Source organism: Bos taurus, chromosome 20 (assembly GCF_002263795.3).
Source record: "Bos taurus isolate L1 Dominette 01449 registration number 42190680 breed Hereford chromosome 20, ARS-UCD2.0, whole genome shotgun sequence".
Classification (NCBI taxonomy): domain Eukaryota; kingdom Metazoa; phylum Chordata; class Mammalia; order Artiodactyla; family Bovidae; genus Bos; species Bos taurus.
In genome coordinates this window covers 35820591-35832625 of record NC_037347.1, presented here as the reverse complement: position 1 = coordinate 35832625, position 12035 = coordinate 35820591, and the positions used below count along the sequence as shown (strand labels likewise).

The following is a 12035-nucleotide window of genomic DNA, read 5'->3' as shown; positions in this document are numbered from 1 at the left end:
GAAGAAAGGGATGCCAGAGGATGAGATGGTTGGATGCATCATCAACTCAATGAACATGAGTTTGAGCAAACTCAGGGAGATAGTGAAGGATGGAGGACCCTGGCGTGCTGCAGTTCACGGGGTCGCAAAGAGCTGGACGTGACTGAGTGCCTGAACAACAACAACAACAATCAGTCAGTCACTGAGGCAGGAGGCTGGATTCTGTATAATTCTGTGTTGTACCAGGCTGGCTGACTCTTTCTTCAGATGTTATTTTATTTGCATGATCTGCCTATAGGATTGCTAAGGGGAACTGTTGGGGGTGGAGAGTCATTTTTTAACTGCTTAATTCTTCATTCTTACTTCATTTTATCTAGGGGAAAAAACCAACAGTTTAAGCAAGGCTTGGTGTGCATTCAGGAGAGAAGTTAGGTTAAATTACCTAGTGATCTCATTCATATAATTAGGTTGTTTTAAGGCTAGAGGGGATAGAAATAGACAAAAAGGAAAGGGGCAGAAGAACTGCTATCAGTTCCCCACCATCAAACACCATTCCGTTTCTATGGATTACGGGCAAAGGTCCATCTTCTGTAACTTCATCTTGACACAGTGTGCTGTATTCTCAGAGTGGAAGATGATAGTATCTCTTTTCTGACAACTTTAGTTGCCCACTTACATATGCAGGCAGAACAATCTACTTTTTGATGTCTGCAAAGATATAGATTATTATAAGCAATAATGTTAATTCCAGGGCTTCCTTGGTAGGTCAGTGGTTAAGAATTCTGCCTGCCAATACAGAAGACATGGGTTTGATCCTTGGTTTGGGAAGATGCCCTGGAGAAGGGACTAGCAACCCACTCCAGTATTCTTGGCTGGGAAATCCCATACACTGAGGAGCCTGGTGGGCTACAGTCCATGGGGTCGCAAAAGAGTTGGATATGACTTAATGACTAAAGAACAATAACAATATTAATCCCATTCTCTTAAGGCCAGCTCTTGGGATTGTACTGGCCATAGATTCAGTATTGCTCAAGATGAAGCAGCTTATGTCATAGCTACAGTCTGGTCAAGAAGTTAGCTTTTTTCCTCTCTCTGGAGGCAGTTATATATCTGTAAAACAACTCAGGAATGTACATCAGACAGAGTCTGGGACTCTATTGTTTAATCATTAATTGATCAGTTTTATACTTGCTGGGGGAGGAAAACTCCAGGGTTCTGCTTGGTTCAAATCCCCCCTTTTCTTTGATTTTCCTCAGTCCTGAGAAGGAACAGGTGCATAACCCAGAAAAGTTTTAGATCAACAGGTTAATCATAACTTTGCAGAAGAACCCACAGGGTCAATATTCAGTTTTGCCATCAGACGCTGCTTGAGAATTACTGGTAGCGTCCGAGTCTGATATGGCTCAGAAAATTCAAGTTCTCAGCAATATCAGAAAGTACTGAAATCATATCCACGATGGCCACCTAGTTTTACCTTGGATGTCTGAACCACTACCTGATTTTGACTTTCAAATGCATTTTTCTCTTTGATGACCAAAACTGATGTCACTGTTAATGGTTTCAGTGCTTCTCTAGATATGAGGAGGTGCAAGAATTTGGGTTCATAACATGTCTTGGAAATATCTAACAATTTGAAGATCTATTCTGAGAGTTTTTCTCAGCACACTGATCTCCATCCTGAACTCCTTTCAGGGTGTGTTGAAGGTCAATGACTGCAGTAACTTGTGACTTAATCCTTGTAGAGGGAGGTGGCAAGTGCCAAGTTTTAGTTGGCAGGGCCCCCGAATGGTCATAAATTCAATCATGACTCGGGAGGCATTTCATAACCACTTCATACCGTGGTGTTTGGAATCTCATTCCAAGGTCAGGACTAGGACTTTTTGTGTGCTTGTGCTCAGTCTCTCAGTCACGTCTGACTCTGTGCAATACATGGACTGTAATCTGCCAGGCTCCTCTGTCCATGGAATTTTCCAGGTAAGAATCCTGGACTGGGTTTCCATTTCTTACTGCAGGGGATCTTCCTGACCCAGGGATCGAACCCACATCTCTTACATCGGCAGGTAGGTTCTTTAGCACTGCGCCACCTAGGAAGCCCTAACAGTGGCCAAAAGTCTCTGGGTCACCTGTCTTACTAGTCTGTTATAGTCCAGGAAAGATATTGCCTCATGTTTCTTCTTCCCAAATCTAGAGTTACACTACTACAATCATTGATCTCATATAGAACTACATATCTGACCAAATGCTTCAAGTCTTCTGATCATCATTATTTTTGTCAGAGGCCCAATCACACATTTGGTGATATAAGCAGTAACAATTTTGCAAAACAGGCAATATATTAATAATATAGTTAGCAGTATTAGTAAGATCATAAGTAAGAATTTAAGTCAAGAGCTTCCATCAGGTACAGCCCAGTATAATTCCCAGGTCATCTGATTTAGTCTGTTCTGTATCAATCCTAATCTTTATGGGAAATTATATATTGGCATTGTACATGAGGCACTCAGCCCAATTTCCCCATGTTACTAGACTGGCTATCCTTACTATGGCTTAATTATTCCCAACATAAGGGAGCCTTTAAGCTTAAACGACCATGCTGCTGCTGCTGCTAAGTTGCTTCAGTCGTGTCCGACTCTGTTCGACCCCACAGATGGCAGCCCACAAGGCTCCCCGATCCCTGGGATTCTCCAGGCAAGAACACTGGAGTGGGTTGCCATTTAAACGACCATAGCCTGGTGTTAACCACATAAGCCCATCCCATAGCTGTGAGAAGACTTTGTTACGGACAAGATCAGAGAAGGTATTAATTGGTCAGGAGAGGGGATCTCACCTAGTAATAATATCAATAGTGGTCTGAGCAGAGGTATAATTTCTTACTTCAAGAATAAATGTCCTAAGGGCCTTGGAGTAGAGAAATCCACCAAGGTGACCCAGAAGTACTGGATATAGGTAATTGACCATAAACTTGACAATTGGACTTGTTTTAACTGCATCATATTGTGAAATACATTTGGTTCATAAGCAAAATATAAGCAGTTATCGAAGTGACTGGTGCACAGGCCTGATCTGGCATTTTGGACCAACTGTCTACTTCAGATGTCACCATCTTCTCATCCTGGTCTGGTAGTTTCCCCTCAGTTTGAGCGTTGTTTTAAGATGACTTCAAGGTTGGCAGTCCTCTCTATAGGCCAGTCCAGTGCAGGGGCCCCTTTTAAAGGGAAATGTTAATATGAGAGTCAATTCCCTTCAGTTTTGCTGTGCATGAGCTAGTTTATTGCTGCTTAGTATCTCACTCGTGTCCAATTCTTTGTGACCCCATGGACTGTAGCCCACCAGGCTCCTCTGTCCATGGGATTTCCCAGCAAGAATAATAGAATGGGTTGCCATTTCCTTCTCCAGGGGATCTTCTGGATCCAGGGATCGAACCCACATCTCCTGCATTGGCAGGTGGTTTCTTTACCACTGAGCCACGAGGGAAGCCCATGAGCTAGTTAACAGTATTGAATAAAGGTCCTTTCATCAAGGTTGGCGTCAGTCCTTTAAATTCTGTCTTTTCTAGAATGCATAGGGCTTTCCAGGCAGTGCTAGTGGTAAAGAACCCGCCTGCCAATGGAGGAGATGTAAGAGAAACAGGTTCGATCCCTGGGTTGGGGGATCCCTTGGAGGAGGAAATCGAAACCCACTCCAGTATTCATGCCTGGAGAATCCCATGGACAGAGGAAGCTGGTCCGTAGTGTCAGACATGACTGAAGCAACTTAGCAGGTACACAGTATGCATAATCTCCTGGTTGCAAGTCATGGGGCATCTGATCTCCATCCAAAGATAGATGACCAGATAAGCTTCAGAATACTTGGAGTGTTCTTTTAATAATTCAATTAAACATTGCAATAATCTATCATAATAGCAAGGAACCATCTGGGCAGTGAGTTGCTGCCCAGGTCTTAGTTATGGTACGTGGGACCCTCGTTGCACCACGTGACATCTTCCTTGTGCACAGACCCTCTAGTTGCAGTTGTGGTGTGGAGGATCAGTACTTGTACTATGAGGCCCTTTAAGTCATCTGAATTTGCTTTTAATATCTTTTGTCATTTTAGTTCAAGGAATAATTATTGTCTCATGGTGACCTATGATTTTATTTGACCAAATGTTTTGAAGCTTTTGACAAACTTCCCAAATATCCAATTTATTTGAAGTTCTTTTAATCTCCCACTAACTGTGGGATGCTTTAGAGGATCCCTGAGGCATCCCAGAAAGAAATATTTAACTAAGATAACAAATGAAATTATAACATTATACAAGGATATACCCAAATTTTAGAAACTTTATATCATTTCCAGAATGTTTCTATTAATAACATCCATACACCATAAGGTTTATCACTCAGGTGATAATGTATTCCATATAATTTAACGTAAATAATCCTAGTTAAACTTATGTGTGTGAAAGTCTTAGTCACTCAATTATATCCTACTCTTTGTGACCCCATGTACTACAGCCTGCCAGGCTCTTCTGTCCATTGAATTCTCCAGGCAAAAATACTGGAGTGAGTAGCCATTCTCTTCTCCATCTTCCTGACCTAGGGATCGAACCTGGGTTTCTTGCATTGCAGGGAGATTCTTTACCATCTGAGCCATCAGGGAAACCTCAGGTAAACTTATATAAGCACTGAATTTCCTTTAAGCAAGTGAAGTAGAGTCCATTGACAAATTAATTTTGATAATACCATACAAAGATAGTTTACACATAGACATATAAACAGACACAACCAGAGATCCCATAGCTGCATTTTCTAAACTTAGTCATGAATCAGGTAGTATAATAGAAAACTACCAGTTTATAAATAACAGTTGGAATAAGTGAAAGTTTACAAGGCTCCTTTCCTCATTTCCCCCTTCAATCTCAAGAATTAGAGATGATCTAGATAAGATAAATGTTTCTGAGAGTCCTGGTTTCAAGGCACTGAGAGAGAAAAGCAAGTTCTCCTAGAAGGACTTTTTCCCTCTGGGTCACAATTCTGAAAAGATGTTTTATCAAGCTAATATTTTTCCTAACTGCATATGCAAAAAGAACCAGTTTGAAAATTTTTCAAAAGAGTTTCACCTTAATCAATTTTCTATGAAATCTAAAGAATATTGTGGCCACATCATGTTATAATAAAATATCATCTTTTTCTTAGTCACAGGCCTCATAGTTAAAATTTTTCCAGTGAGACAGAATTCACCCAAGAGGGCTCTGCACTAAACAGAGCCAGAATTGCCCATTTCAGAAGGCGGAATGGTAATCGCAGATCACAACTCAGACACCAAGTACAAAGCACACACATGTATGGCCGTCACAGATAGACCAGACCTCGCCCTAATCAGGCACTCCCTGAGATACAAATAACTCAACAGCATATGCACATCAGAACAAACTGCCCCCCAAAACAGCATTCCTTGCCCAAATGATGCCTGGTGCTCAAAAATGACCCTCAATATCAGATACACATCAGGATCAACTGACCACAGAAGGAGGCTGCCTGGGCACTGTCCAGTGGACAAATCCAGTTCCTGGAGCTTGTACACTAGTCTCAAGGGCACTTTTCCATTTCTGTGGACTCCTAAAGCAAAAATTGGCAGGTAGTGCAAAGCAGTAAAGAGACCGGAGAGTCCACAGAACTAATAGTTCCAGTGGCTACTGGGACCTCCCTGAGAAGTGCCCCTCTCAAGGCCACCACAAGCAGATGGCTCATCGTGACTGTTCCGAAGGGCTGCTGCAGCCATTGGCCTTAGTCTGGAAAGCCCAGAGGAGCCAGACGACATGAGAGCACAGGCCCACCGTGGAAACCAGAATCCATCACCCAACTCAGGTTTGGCTTAGGAAGCCAATACTTTGAGAGGCAAGGGTCGATAGAAAGGAGAAGTGCTTTAATTAGAAAAGTCAGCAATCTGAGGAGAAGATGGATTCATGTGCCAGGACCAACTCCAAAGATTCTGCTCAGCCACGACAGTTTTCAAAGGAAAAAAAGCGGGAAGAAAGAATCTCAGTGAATCCTTAAGGCAGGAAGTTGAATATCACATCATTCAGCATTATATGCAGATTGGCTGACTCTTTCTTTAGAAGCTATTTAGTTTTCATGATCTGCCTGCAGGAGTGCTAAGGGGACTCTTGGGGCTAGAGAGTTAGTCATTTTTTTAAACTGCTTAATTCTTCATTCTTATATCATTTTATTTAGAAGAAGAATCAACAGGTTAGGAAAGGCATGGTGTGCATTCAGGAGAAGAGAAGTCAGGAGTTAGGTTAAACTGCCTAGTCATCTCATTTCTATAATTAGATTCTTTAAAGGTTAGAGGGTAACAGAATTGGGCAAACAGGGGCGAAAGAGCTGCTTTCATCATCTTCTGTAAACTCTGCAGCGTTCAGCACAGCAACCACGCCTCCTTCATTTACTATTGCCTTCCGTGATTTCCACGTCACCATGTTTTCTGTTCTTTTTTGATCTTCCTGAACATTACTGTATAGCCTCCCTTGCTCCCTTGCTGGCTCTGTTCCTCTCTTGGTACCCTGAAAACAGAAGCTTTCTCAAATTCCTTTTTGTCCCTCTCCTCTCCTTTTCCAAACTTTATCTTGACAATGGCATTCATGGTCTTAGCCACAACTTCTATGAAAATGTCTCCCATGAAGATGTCTTCTCTGAATCTAGGATTCAAACCCTGATGTGTTTCCTGATCACTCTGGACCTAGTCCTCTGGACTTGAGGAAAGGAGCAGAGTGCAGACTCCCTTCCACAAAGTGACCAGCAGCCCTGGGTTAATGCTGAAAGCATACACTGCTCTGGTGGAATAGAAGAGGACAGAAACTGAGCAGCCTGCTGCAAGAGTGGCAGCAGGAGAGTTAGAAGGACCCGTCAACCAGGACACACACTCGAAGGCCTGCAGTAAAGGTGGGAGGAGGAAGAGATGAAAGGTACAGATAGAAGTGGTGACACCTTAAGAGTTGTCTCATGGACCTGGAGTTCTGACGGTGGCACAGCTCTTAAATGGGTTGGGGCACCCCTTACAGGATCAGGAACAACACTTGGGCACTAATTTCCAGACCATGTTTCCATGGGGCTCTGCCACACCACTGCACTGGGACTCTGACTTAACATTGCCACATCATCGCACTGGGACCTACTTCCTCCTTCAGGTTCATCTGGCATCTGTTCTCCAGGGCTCTGCACTTGGCTTACCTCTTTTTCATTCCCTATTTTACTTTGCTGGGCCATCGTATTCACTCCCAGGGCTTCAGATGCTATTTTTAGGTTGAAAACTTCCAAATATATATATCTCCAGCCTAAAATCCAGATCAGTAATTCTACCTATAGATTCCACAAGAACCTAAAAAATTGACACGCCCAAATGGAAACCACTGTACTCTCCGTCAAGCTGTTCCTTCACTTGTCCTCTCTTTATTGATAATGGCACAAGCAACCATCTGGTTATGCAAACCAGAAACTTCAGAGTTATCTCTGACTCATCTATCTTCCTCCATCCCTAAGTCAACTCTGTCTCTTAATCAGTTACTAATTTTTCACACTTTTCCTTCGCTACTGCCATTTTGTTGGTTATCTGCCATCATCTCTCACGTGGATATTCCAGCAGTCTTCCAACCAGTTACTTGTGTCTTTTCACAACCTCCCAATCTGTCCTCCAGGCCACTGTAGTTTTCTTTTCAAAGCAGGAAGCTGAACTTTCTCCATGGTTCAGTAACTGCTTGGTGCTCACTGCCAGATAAAATTAAACACAATGCCTGGCACAGTCTCCCTCCTCATTTGCCCTCTTCCTTCTAGATTTATTTACAGCCGTTTCCCAAATAGTACCTGGGGCTTCATCTACATCTATTGACAATCTGCTGAATAGCCCTGCTTTTCCCTAATGCCATATGTTTGCACACGCACGCCACTAGCTCAAATGCCCTTTTCCTTTACCCTAGTGGTCGGCCAACTCATCCTTCAACACTCAGCTTTTAGATCAGCTTCTCTTTGAAGCCTTCTCTGCCCTTTTCCTATTTCTCTAACCCTTCCACCACCACGTCACTGTACATACCTGGCATCTAGCACCTAGCCAACTGAGCTGTCATTTGTCATTGAGGGTTTTATCTTCTCCACTAAAATCTGAGCTCCTGAAGGGCAGGACCCTGTCTTCTGATTTCCCTTTGCTCCTCAGCCAGCACCAGTCTCTTAAACTGTGTATTTTAGAATTCTAGTCCTATGAGTTATTAAAAGGTATTCCTCACCAGAGAATCTAGGGCCAAATATGTCTGGGGAAAGCTGCATATTGACAATACACACAAGCTTAGGGAGTGTTCAGCAGAAACCTGCTTGAACTGGTTTAATTCAGTCCCTCCAAATGCCAGGGCAAGAGGAGAGCCTTGTGAAGATCCTTATAACACACAGGCAAGGGACCAAGGTGGGGATGTGACCTGGTAACCCTAGAGAACAGAGAAGGCTCAAGGGGCTGTGGAGCACATCTGGAGAAAGCAACCTCCAGCTCTCACAACAGGAGAGTCACCAGTTTAACCCCAAAGAGGGAAACTCTCTGGTAGCCCAATACTTCCGGAGACTGACCTTCAGGATTGGATGTGAATATCAGAAGCATTTTATTATACAAAGAAAGTCAACTCTTCTTGGATGGCCCACCTCACGTCTTTGCTTTGGTCAGAATCAGCTTCAAACTGGCCTTCCCCAGGCTGAATTCCATGCCTAAACTCAACTCACTTCACACCTCCCAGCTGTTATCCTATGGTTGTTTATATTTTTCTGCATATGACATGTGCTGTGTGCTGTGCTAAGTCATTTTAGTTGTGTTCGACTCTTTGCAACCCTATGGACTGTAGCCCTGCAGGCTCCTCTGTCCATGGAGTTCTCCAGGCAAGAGTACTGGAGTGGGTTGCTATTTCCTTCTCCAGGAGATCTTCCTGACCCAGGGATTGAAACCGTGGTTCTTACGTCTCCTGCATCGGCAGGCAGGTTATTCACCACTAGTACTACCTGGAGCCTGGGTACTTGGAGGACCTGGGGGACATTTTCAGCAGCTGCTGAGGCTGAGGGGACAGGTCTTTTTTGTACTGCTTCTGCCCAGAGGAAAGAGAATTCTCTAGTTCCTATTTAACTCCCAGATCTATGGATGGAAGAAGGGAGCAGAGGAGCATCTCTGACTTGGATGTCCAGTACATTCTCCCACAGAAGGCCAACCATTTTAAAAACAGGTTTGCACGGAGGCAGCCCCACATAGGGCTTTAGGGCAGGGACTGCACTCAGGATTGCATGGACTACAATCCTGGCTTCTCCACTTACTTCTCTGTGACTCTGGGGAAATACTTGATCTCTCTTGTGTTTTCTCATCTATAAAATGAAGATAATAATCCTAGTAGCTACCTCCAAGGAGTCTAATAAGAACTAAACGAATTACAATTGATGTGAAGTTTAGAAGAGTGCCTAGCTTGTGGCAAATGCTATTTAAGTTTTATAAAATCAATCAATCAATATTAGTTTCTGCATTGGGGCAGACCCAAGATGAGACAAATAATGGCCAGATAGTGCAAATTAGCTATAGTTCTAGCACCTACTGTTTAAAAACAGTAATAAAAGCTAGTAGTTCTATTGTCTGATTCCATCCCCAGACAACCTATGAAGTGGGTATTATTTTCATGCTTTAGAGAGAAAAGAGGGTCAGAGGTTACCATGCTCAATGCTGTACAGCTCCACATTAGGTGAGGGAGCCAAGCTTCAAATTCATGTCTGTCCCACTTCCAAGACCTTCTCATCAGGTGATGACTTTTTCTCATTGGGGATGTTTGCTGCTGCTGCTGCTGCTGCTAAGTTGCTTCAGTCGTTTCTGACTCTGTGCGACCCCATAGATGGCAGCCCACCAGGCTCTCCTGTCCCTGGGAGTCTCCAGGCAGGAACACTGGAGCAGGTTACCATTTCCTTCTCCAATGCATGAAAGTGAAAAGTGAAAGGGAAGTCGCTCAGTCATGTCTGACTCCTAGCGATCACATGGACTGCAGCCTACCAGGTTCCTCCGTCCATGGGACTTTCCAGGCAAGAGTACTGGAGTGGGTTGCCATTGCCTTCTCTGGGGGAATGTTTGGGTTAGAGGCAACCCGTTACTTCCCTTGACTTACTAGTCAGGAAGTGGTTCATAAGCCTCTTTAATTACACAATTCATATCATAGCTCACCTATGTGTTTAGAGTTAAGTAATAATTTTATTAGAAAAGTTAAACTTTCATGTGACACTTTTTTTTCCCCACATACTACAATGAAAAGGAAGCCTCTTGGCTCCTTCAGCTTCTCCATTCCCACCAGTTCCATCCCCCAAAGTTCTGGATAACATTTCAAAAACAATCTATGCATTTGTAAACATCTTATGTATAATCTCTAGAAATGAGATACTACTTCATACATGGGTGTCTTCCTATTTGCAGACGGTCAAAAGGAGTGACGGTTCATTAACTCAGGGTGAGTAAAGCAGGGGATCAACACACCTTACTCAGCAACACTCCACTCATGACTCATTGTGACCACTGAATATGAGACCTGGAAGCCCCAGAGATGAACCTACTTCTCCCTGTCCATTTGACAAGCAAGTAAATCAATGCCCAGAGAGGGTAAGTAACTTTCTCTAAATCTCACAGTAATTCAGTGGTAGAACCAGAATCATCAGAAGACTGGCAGTCAAGTGCATGGGCTTATATGCAGTAGTATAGGTAACAAGTGTCACAAACTTGGAATTGACTTAGAGGTAATCATGTGATATTAATGATATCTTTAACCTGCCAATCAGAATTTTGGATTGTGTATCTACCCTACCTCTGTCTCTAGAGAGGCGGCTTCTGTCAGAAATAATCTATGGATTTGTAAACATTTTTTAAAGAATAGACAAATGAGATCATAGTTTCATAGTGATACAGGTCATTGCTTATGTTTCCAATGTACAGATGAGGAAAAGGAGGTACCAGGAATGACTCAGCAGCTCACCACAAGAATCTCCTGGAAGCCTGCCTGGCCTTCTGTCAGATGCACTTGGTTGAATTGCTTTTCAGTATTATTACTGAGGTCTTATTGTTGAGAACACTTTCTTTGGGTTTCCTGCTTATTTCTAAGCTGAATAAAATCTATGTGTGTGTGTGTGTGATTATTATTTTTTTTTTTCTGTTTGCTTTCTTAAACTTCAGCTTCCATGACCTTAAAAAAAGGAAAAAAAAAAAAAAAGGGGAAGCACAGCTGTGCTGGTCTAAAAGCAGCCTGTTTGCAACATGATATGGGACCTGGACCGCGAGCTGCTAAACCCTGGTGTAGGGTTCTCTAAACATACTTCAACCATTTTTTCCAAGTGGCAATTGGTTTATTTCCATTGAAACACTTGAAGATGATGAATTTACAGTACATTTCCCACTCTACTGAATGAGCAATGATAAAAGGGTAGTTATGTATGTCAGAAGGGAAAATAGCTAATGGATTTTTTTTATTTGAAGAATAGACCGTCTTTAGCAGTCCTTGCATTTAGCCAAATTCTTTGTTAAAGTTAGAATTGGTTAATACAACATTCTCATAGTTCATAGTTTTTATTAAGATTGATATTTGATGGACCCAACAGTCCAACATCACTTTCTACTTTAAAATGTAAGATTCTCTGTACAAAATCATTTGCTCCATAAACCTGGGAAACCTGGTGAATATGTGAACCAGTTCTGGAAAATGTTTCTGAGTTGTTTTTCTATTTGATTCAGAGTTTACTGTATGTGTGTGTGTGTGTGTGGGTGTGTGTGTGTGTGTGTGTGTACATATATATAATATAATATAATATATGTGATATTATTCTATGGTTTTGCCAAAGCCATAATCTCCTCTTTCAGTGTAGGCATAATGAGTGATCTTTCTGTATGAGAATAGCACAGAAAAGCATAAAGTGATAGTTCCTTCCAAGTCCAAATGGTAGAATTATATGATTTAAGTTGTGGAGTCAGGACTAATCTCATAGGCTTTGGAAATTGCTCCCTCTCATCCTTCTAACCTCCTTCCTCTCTTTTATCTA

General features: G+C 42.5%; 1 long non-coding RNA gene across 1 annotated transcript; it reads left to right on the top strand.

Moving 5' to 3' along the window:
- The first annotated feature begins 1874 nt into the window (after positions 1–1874).
- Positions 1875–11547, top strand: LOC101906686 (uncharacterized). The gene is made up of 3 exons (XR_238980.5): positions 1875–1953; positions 10426–10608; positions 10939–11547. It is a non-coding gene; the product is annotated as an uncharacterized lncRNA (long non-coding RNA).
- The last annotated feature ends 488 nt before the right edge of the window (positions 11548–12035 follow it).